At 49.4% G+C, this 9,303-nt stretch overlaps 1 non-coding gene across 1 annotated transcript; it reads left to right on the top strand.

The window, feature by feature from the left end:
* Positions 1-7,305: 7,305 nt before the first annotated feature.
* On the top strand, positions 7,306-7,416 carry LOC138392759 (small nucleolar RNA SNORA68). Its single transcript, XR_011235036.1, has one exon. It is a non-coding gene; the product is annotated as a small nucleolar RNA SNORA68 (small nucleolar RNA).
* The last annotated feature ends 1,887 nt before the right edge of the window (positions 7,417-9,303 follow it).

Raw genomic sequence — 9,303 nt, 5'->3', positions numbered from 1 at the left:
AGAAACCTTTGATTTTAGGAGCTTAATGCTAACATGCAGATAAGCTTGTTTTCTCTTCTTTTGAAAAATTTATTCCCATTAAAGAACATTTGAAATGCATAAAGTAGAAAATTAAAATCAAGTACAGTTACATCAACCAAATATAATCACTAGCATTTCCATCCAGTTGTTTCTACATATAGGTGAGTTTCAAAAAAAGAATACATGTGTGCATGCCGGCCTTGATTTTCAACACAGGCATCCTTTAAATCCGAGGATCTGACTCCAGTTAGGGAGACCGAGTGCTGGCCCTGGGAAAGCATGTGGGAACAGGGTGGGTGACCTCTGGACCTAGGCACTTTCTGGCACCTCCTCCCACGGAAGCGGCTGCACCGGTTTGGCCTGTGCAAACACCAGGCACTTTTCACTGGGTCAATATTTCACATCGGTTGTCAGGGTCTAATCCATCTTCAACATCTGCTCCCTGGGATGTTGTTCTCTGCCCCGCCACCTGTGACCCCTCTTGGTCTTTTCTCCAAAAAGAGAATCTCTACAAACTCTCCAGGGCTTTCTCTACCTTGTTGCTTCTTGGGGCTTATCTTTTTACCTTCTGTAAACCTTCTAATCTTTGCCTGAGCCAATAATCTCCCTCACATACAGGGAGAAAGCCCTTCTGCCTGGAAGGCTTCCCTGGCTCCTGAACACACAGTGGCCTGGTAAACGCTGTGACCTCGCATTGAATTCTGTGATCCTCACCCACCAGTGGGCCCAGAACATGTCCTGACCCGGCGTCCTGCTGGCCACCTTGTTTCCTGACTGCTGCTTCCTGCTGACAGCCTGCGGCAGGCCTGGGGACACACATTCATTTGAATAACATCCCAAAATAGACCTGGAAGAGAAAGCAATGCAAATAATGTGGCAAAATATATTGCAAGGGGTAACTAGAAATTGTTTTCAAGATCGGTGCTTTTGCTCCTCACCATCAGCTAAGACAAGGCAACCAAGTACATTTCTTTAGAAATGTGCCTGTCCTGTTCCTCTAATCGGCTCCCAAGAACAGGGACAGGCTCTGTTCTCCGTTCCTTCCCTTCAGTGCAAATCTCAGGCCCCAGAATTCGTCATTTGTTATACTATTCAAACCCAACATGTACTGAGTGCTCACTCTAAGTGCTGTGATTAACTCTTCTATAGACGAGGGAGCCAGGACTGAGTGAGGATAAGGACGTGAGGAAGGTCGCACAGCTGCAGGAGGCCAGGCTGGACCAGGCTTTAGGTTTTTAACACCAAACTGTTGGGGGAAACAGCAAACCCAGCTGTGGCGGAGTGGGAGGGGTGAGCGTGGAGCCCAAGGCTAACTTCCTCCCACCCAGCATTGCTGTCCTCTCTGCAATAAAGTTCATAGTCCAGGAAATTCCCAGCAAGTGACAGTGACTCAAACTTTCCCGAAAATAAGAATTGCCAGGCCACAGCCTCGCTCACCACTTGCCATCCCTTCAGCTGACGCTCAGTAACAACACCTTTGCTGATAGCCTGGCCTTGCAGCTTACCTGCAGGCCAGGACAGATCCCCCAAAAGAGGTCCTGGTGACCAGCCAGACCATTCCCCATTGCCGGGGAACCCTTCCTACTACGTCACCCAACCGCACCTCCCTCCCTTCCTGCCTTCCTTCCCTCCTTCCTTCCTTATGAGAGTTTCTGCAGTTCAGCTCCCACTCAGCAAAAGAGAAGCAAGTGTTAATGATAAGCAGTTGGGAGATTTGGGTCAGGGCCCCAGGAGTTACCTTTAAAACAGAAATTAACTCAGATCCAAGAAACAACTATAAATGAGGGTCTTGAACAGGCAGGCACTCACCTCCTGGTTATAAACTCTGAGCAATGCCGGACAGAGCATCTGAAGGTGTTTATCAACTGTGACTCAGGAAGCCAAACAGAACTGCCCATGACCAGGGCATCTCGTCCAGGCTCCGGCTTCCAGAAATGACCACCCCTGAGACGAAAACCTCTCTTGAGAAGAAACTGAGGAGGAGCTTTTGCAATCTGCTCAGAGCTTCACACCCTTTATTGTTGGGAAATTCTTCCTATAGCCAACTTCAGTCCCTGTTAATACATTCTGAGTGACAGAATTATTTTTGCTGTTGTTCCACATCTGTTATATAACATCTCCTTTTCCTTTATGGTTTTTTTCTATTCTCTTCTTTTTTTTTTTTTTTTTTTTTGACACAGAGTCTCGCTCTGTTGCCCGGGCTAGAGTGCCATGGTGTCAGCCTAGCTCACAGCAACCTCAAACACCTGGGCTCAAGCAATCCTTCTGCCTCAGCCTCCCGAGTAGCTGGGACTACAGGCATGCACCACCATGCCCGGCTAATTTTTTGTTTATATAATTTTAGTTATCCAGCTACTTTCTATTTTTAGTAGTGACGGGGTCTCGCTCTTGCTCAGGCTGGTCTCGAACTCCAGACCTCAAGCTATCCTCCCACCTCGGCCTCCCAGAGTGCTAGGATTACAGGCATGAGGCACCTCTCCCAGCCTTATGATTTTTTTCTGAGTTAACTTTTTTTATTCTGGCAAGAACACTTACTATGAGATCTAACCTCTTGACAAAATTTTAAGTGTAATATCTCCCTCTTACTTGGATAAAGTAGTAGGCATTGAGCACTTGTAAACACTGTGTGAAGCACTTTATATTTGATCATTTTAATCCCCACAACAAAATATTAATCATAGCCGGGCGCGGTGGCTCACGCCTGTAATCCTAGCACTCTGGGAGGCCGAGGCGGGTGGATTGCTCAAGGTCAGGAGTTCGATACCAGCCTGAGCGAGACCCCGTCTCTACTAAAAATAGAAAGACATTATATGGACAACTAAAAATCTATATAGAAAAAATTAGCCGGGCATGGTGGCGCATGCCTGTAGTCCCAGCTACTCGGGAGGCTGAGGCAGTAGGATCGCTTAAGCCGAGGAGTCTGAGGTTGCTGTGAGCTAAGCTGACGCCACGGCACTCACTCTAGCCTGGGCAACAAAGTGAGACTCTGTCTCAACAAAAAAAAAAAAAAAAAAAAAAAAAAAATATTAATCATTAATGTATGAATAGTTCACAATTAAAGGGCCAGGCATAGTGGTTCACACCTGTAATCCTAGCACTCTGGGAGGCCAAGGCAGGAGGATTACTTGAGGTCAGGAATTCGAGACCAGCCTGAGCAAGAGCGAGACCCCTGTCTCTACTAAAAAATAGAAAAAAAAAAAATAGCTGGGCAACTAAAAATAGAAAAATTAGCCAAGCGTGGTGGTGCATGCCTGTAGTCCCAGCTACTCGAGAGGCTGAGGCAGGAGGATCGCTTGAGCCCAGGAGTTGGAGGTTGCTGTGAGCTAGGCTGACACCACGGCACTCTAGCCTGGGCAACAGAGTGAGACTTTGTCTCAAAAAAAAAAAAAAACACAATTAAAGGTATTATTAATATACCCATTTTACAGATGAGACACAAAGACTTAGAGAATCTGAGTAAATTACCCACGGTCATGCAGTTACAGAGTTGGGATTTGAACTCAGACAATCTAAGTTCAGAGCCCACACACTTAATCACAAATACTCTGTGTTCCCTTTCAACTTTCCTTTCTCCAAATGGGATCATTCTTACTTCCATAAACCAGTCCTCATTATTTCCCTTTGAGTCAGGAAACCTAGGACTGGTCCCAAAGACCCTGAATAGATTTAAATTAGGGACCACAGCTGAGAAAGTTTTTCTTTTCCATCACTTAATCACTTCATCTCCGACCAAGTCCACACCTGCTATTCCCCCTGTTCAGCCGTCTTGCTCATATCCTTCCCAACAGAGTGGTTCCTAACCCTATCTAGAGGATGGGGTAGCCTCTATTCTGGCAGCCCAGTGGCCCTGGCCACAAGAGGAAAAGGAATTGTATCTGCTAATTAAAAACCACTTCAACAAAATTCCCCCCGCCTTTTTTTTTTTTTCAGAAACAGGGGGTGATGGTTGCCCAGGCTGGTTTCGAACTCCTGAGCTCAAGCTGTCCTCCCGCCTCAGCCTCCCTAGTCACTGGGACTACAGGCGCGTGCCACCATGGCCAGCTGTCAAAATTCCTTTTAGGGAAACGATACTTGGGAAGATGTTATGCTGTCAGTGGTGTTTTTTTTTTTTTTTTTTTTTTTGTTGAGACAGAGTCTCACTTTGTTGCCCAGGCTAGGGTGAGTGCCGTGGCGTCAGCTTAGCTCACAGCAACCTCAGACTCCTCGGCTTAAGCGATCCTACTGCCTCAGCCTCCCGAGTAGCTGGGACTACAGGCATGCGCCACTATGCCCGGCTAATTTTTTCTATATAGATTTTTAGTTGTTCATATAATGTCTTTCTATTTTTAGTAGAGACGGGATCTCGCTCTTGCTCAGGCTGGTCTCGAACTCCTGACCTTGAGCCATCCACCCGCCTCGGCCTCCCAGAGTGCTCGGATTACAGGCGTGAGCCACCGTGCCCGGCCTCTGTCAGTGGTTTTGATAGCAACTCAGCCTTGAATTCCTACTGTGGAAACTGCAGAGGAAAACACTGTGAACTTCTGTGGTTGGGTTCGTGTTCCACCTCCTTCACACACCTCACCTGCCACTCTCATTCTCCCTCCCATTCTCAACCCCACCAGTCCTGTCACTGGCCCTGGGTTTTGACTGCCCCATACCTTGTCCCTCCAGAGAGCAGGCGGGCTAGTGGATCATCACGGTAAAGAGCACAGACTCTGGAACCAGACTTGTCTGGCGACAAGCTTACATTAGTTACTTAACCACTCTTAGCCTCGGTTTCCCTGTTTATAAAATGGCAATGATAATTGTAGTTCCAATTTCAGCTGGATGAGTTAAAATGTGTAAAGCATTTAGAACAGCACCTGACACATTTATTGTAAGCACTCAATAAACGTTCCACTCTGCCACTTAATTCACAGCTCTGTGAAATCGGGCAGGCCACTCTGAAAGAGGGTGTGATGTAGTGGTTAAGAGCACTGGGGCCGGACACGGTGGCTCACGCCTGTAATCCTAGCACTTTGGAAGGCCGAGGCAGGAGGATCACTTGAGCCCAGGAGTTCGAGACTAGCCTGGGCAACACAGCAGGACCCCATCTATACAAAAAGTACAACAATTAGCTGCGCCTGGTGGCACACACCTGTAGTCCCAGCTACTTGGGAGGCTGAGCAGGAGGATCACTAGAGCCCAGGAGTTTGAGTTTACAGTGTGCTATGATAATGCCACTGCACTCCAGCCTGGGTGCCAGAGTGAGACACTTTCTCTAAAAAGAGAGAGAGAGAGAGAGCGCGCGCGCATTGGGTTTGAAGTTAGACAACCCTTGAATCCTGACCTTCAACAACTTACATAACCTCTCTGAACCTCAGTTTCCCTATCTGTAAAATGAACTTAATAACATTTACTGCTCATTAGGGTTACTGAGAAGATGAAATGAGACAATATAGATAAAGGGCTTAGCCCAGTGTGTGGCTCCAAGTGCTCAGTAAGTGGCCCTTGCATTATGATCGACTCCCTGAACTTCAGCCCCTCTATGTGTAAATCGGAAGCAGGAGTTGTGCAAGGCTTGGAGCGCTTGCCATTGGCTTCCCTTTCCTTCTCCCCTGCTCTTTTAGGACTCCACCTACTGCCTGTGAGACACTGCCTCACCTGACTAGTCAATTAAAATGCTGCCTCTTCCCAGAAGCCTTCCTGGGTCCCTGCCCAGCACTGAAGAGTCCCTGACTGATTCTGACTTGAATTCTGAGACAGTTGGTTCCATCCTTGTCTCCGGTCCATTCCACCCCTGAGCCAGGAGACCAGAGTCCGGAGCCTCTTCCTATTCAGTGTCTCCCCCATGTGGGAACTTAACTGAGTGACACAACACCCCTCTCCCAACTTACCTAGAGACAGGAAGGATGGCAGTTGTGGGCAGCCTGTGCTACTGAATGTTGTCGTCACCACTTGGCTCCAGAGCCCGCAGCTGGAAGAAGGGGCTGGACCTGCAGCCTGGGGCTCAAGCTCGCCCGAGCTTACAAAGAGCAGCGCCCAGAGCCCTCAGCTGGGGAGTCTTGGGCTCGGTTCAACCCTCCCTTCCACTCGCTCCCTCCAAGGGCCTTTCCAAGGCTGTCAAGAGCCCTTGACACTTTAGGAGTGGCCACATCATGTCACAAATATTAAGATGCAGTCACATGCCACATGAAATGCAGTTTACACATAAACCATGTACAAGCTGAGTTGCAGTTGATTGGTTAATGTTTTGTTTTGTAACCATTTATTCCAATCTTTATCTAATTCCATTTGCAATCTTTCTGTTTCATTTTGAAAACGATAACTTTTTTCCAGGTTTGAATCATAGTCCCTTGGCCCTAAGTCATTGTGTCTAAGGGATGGGCCAGCAGTGTCTCCAGTGCCTCAGTCAGCTTGGTTAGATTCCCGGGGCCCAAAGCTTGTCAACGCCAGAGCCCATCTGGACTATGCCCACTCTACCTGTCCATCCAACTACCCACCCACCCACACCTATCCATCCATCCACCCACCCACACCCATCCACCCATCAGCCTATCCACCTATCTGAGCTGCCTGTGGTAGGAAAAAGCACGTGGGCAGAGGCTGGGGAAGCCAAGTGTGGTGTGAGACTGCCCTCTGGGGATTGCTCCAGGAAGGTGCAGGTGGGGAGCTCCCTCTTCTTCCAGGCTGAGCTCACTCCCACCGCTCACTCACATTTATTGAGCACCTACCTATACCCGCCACCAGGTAGGTACCTAGAGCACATTCCTGTCCTGCAGGAGGCCGCCCTGTTGTATCAGAGCTGCAAACACATAGACACACAATCACAGTTCAGCGTGATCACTGCTGGAATAGATGTGTGCACCGAGTTCTATGGGACCACTGAGGAGAAGGGAATGAGTCTGGGGCAACGGGGGAGGTCATCACAGGAAAGGTGACATTCGAAATGAGCCCTGAAGGATGCGTAAGAGTTTGCCAGGAAGTGATGGGAAGGAAAGGTGTTCTGGGCAGGGGGAACAGCACTGTAGAAGTGCAGGCTTGTCGGGGGCGGTAAGAGGTGTGGCAAAGCTGGAGCATGCGTAGTGACCCACCAGTCAAGACCCAGCTAGAGAGGCAGGTGGGGCCAGAGAGTGAGAACCTGAGCCAGGCACAGTGGCACACACCTGTAGTCCCAGCTACTCAGGAGGCTGAGGTGGAAGAATCACTCAAGGCCAGGAGTTCAAGGCCTTAGTGCACTATAATTGTGCCTGTGAATAGACACTGCACTCTAGCCTGGGAAACACAGTAAGAAAAAAGAAAAAAAGAAAAGAAAAAACAGGAGATGCAGCATCTAAACCCAAGAATCGCTGTTTCTTGTAGCAGTGGTTTAAACAGAGGTGCCAACAGCACTTTGGGGGGCAGTGGTCATGCCCCTGCAAGTGAATTTGGAGGTCAGTGCTTGCTGGAGCCAGAGGCTTCAGCCACCCAGTCCCCCCACCCCCGTCAGCCCCAAGTTGGGGCCCCCAGGCAATTGCTGTGCCTGGCAAGTTGTGCCTGACAAGGTCATTGGGCAGGCACTCAGTGGAGGTTTGCCCGGTTCCCAGCCAGGGCAGTCACCCGGTGCCCCTCCCCCTTTGTACAGACCCAGGCACGGCCACCTGGAGTCCACTTGACCCAGGTCATGAAGGTGAAGGAGATTGCTGCCAGCAAGTGCTGCAGGCCACAGCCAAGCAGTTCCACAACTCCAAGATCAAGGTCCCGCTGTCCCACCAGGTCCTGCTTGGCCAGCTCAAGCGACGCATCACCACCCAGAGGCCCAACACTTTCTTCTAGGTGCAGGGCCCTATCACCCTGCCCAAATAAACGCCTCAGGAACACCAAAAACAAAGCAAAGAAACAGGACGTGATGCTCTGGCCAAAACTCTGTGCCAAACAAGAGGCCTGCTCCAGCCACACGGAGAGTCCCAGGGCGAGGGGGAAGGAGGCAGACCCAGGACTCGCACAGCAGACACTGAGGCACAGCAGCTGCCTCTCAAATGGTCTCAGCCGAAGGCATCAGTGCTGAGAAGATGGGGGCTTTCTGGTGGGAGTAGGGCTGGGACGAAGGAGCAGAGCGCACGGAAGAGTTGGAAAAGCTTCCAGAACACCTCTGTCCTCTGTGCTCCTGCCTCCCTGACCATCCCCTGCTCAGCCGCGACTTTCCTGCCTGGGCAGGAATCCTCGCTTCACTGTCAACTGGCTTCAAGACTTTGAGCAAGTCACTCAATGACACCCAGCCAGTTTCCTCATCCTTAGAGGGGACTATAATGGTAGTACCCACATATCAAGGTTGTTTGAAGATTAAATGAGGTGAAAGTACGGAAAAAACATACTTAATGCTTGGCATATAGAAGTTCAATAATTGTTAGCAAGTTCTCCAGGAGTCCTTTTTTTTTTTTTTTTTTTTCTTTTGAGACAGGGTCTTACTCTGTCACCCAGGCTGAAGTGCAGTGGCATCATCAAAACTCACTGCAGCCTCAAACTCCTGGACTCAAGGGGTCCTCCTGCCTGAACCTCTCGAGTAGCTGGGACTACAGGCAAGCACCACCACACCTGGCAGACTTTTTAATTTTTTGTGGAGACGGGTCTCGCTATATTGCCAAGGCTGCTCTCAGACTCCTGGGCTCAAGAGATCCTCTTGCCTCAGCCACCCAGCATACTGGGATTACAGGTGTCAGCCACCGCGCATAGCCTAGTTTATGTTTAAATAAGCTAAACTTGACTTGGGTTCTGTTACGTACAACCAAAGAGCCCTGAAGGGCACAGAAATGAGCAGCCGGAGTAGCTCGCATATAGTGAACCTCGGGGGAAACTGTGGACTTGGCTGAGCCAGGGAGAGGGGTGCGAGGGAGGACTGTGTGACAATAAGGGAACCTGGCTGGCCGCGCTCTGTGATAGCGCAGCTGTTGCTTAAGCTCTTCCCTGATGTCTTACGGTGCTCAGTCCATGTGTCCACTGCGACCCAGGCTTTAGGTGATTTTATACCAAAACAGAGTATAAGGTGCAGGCAAAGAGACAGGCTGTTAACCAGCACTGGTCCGACTGACAAAAGATGGTAAATCCAAGGGCTACCTAATAGAGATTGTCACACTCCTGATCAAAAAATTAGGCCGGCACCAGGCTGAATGGTGGGTCCAGATGCTCTGATTCTCTAGACCTCCTCCACACCCAAGACTGAAGCGATAGTATTGATTAGAAAACTGTCAGATCTTAGCTGTTGCAATAAGGGTATTGATTCATTCACTCAACAGGTATTTACTGAGCGAGCGCCTACTCCGTGCCAGACACTGTTCTAAGCATGGT

The sequence above is a fragment of the Eulemur rufifrons genome, chromosome 9 (genome assembly GCF_041146395.1).
Source record: "Eulemur rufifrons isolate Redbay chromosome 9, OSU_ERuf_1, whole genome shotgun sequence".
NCBI classification, from domain to species: Eukaryota; Metazoa; Chordata; class Mammalia; order Primates; family Lemuridae; genus Eulemur; species Eulemur rufifrons.
The sequence above is the reverse complement of the archived record's forward strand: the minus strand, read 5'-3'. Positions and strand labels throughout refer to the sequence as shown.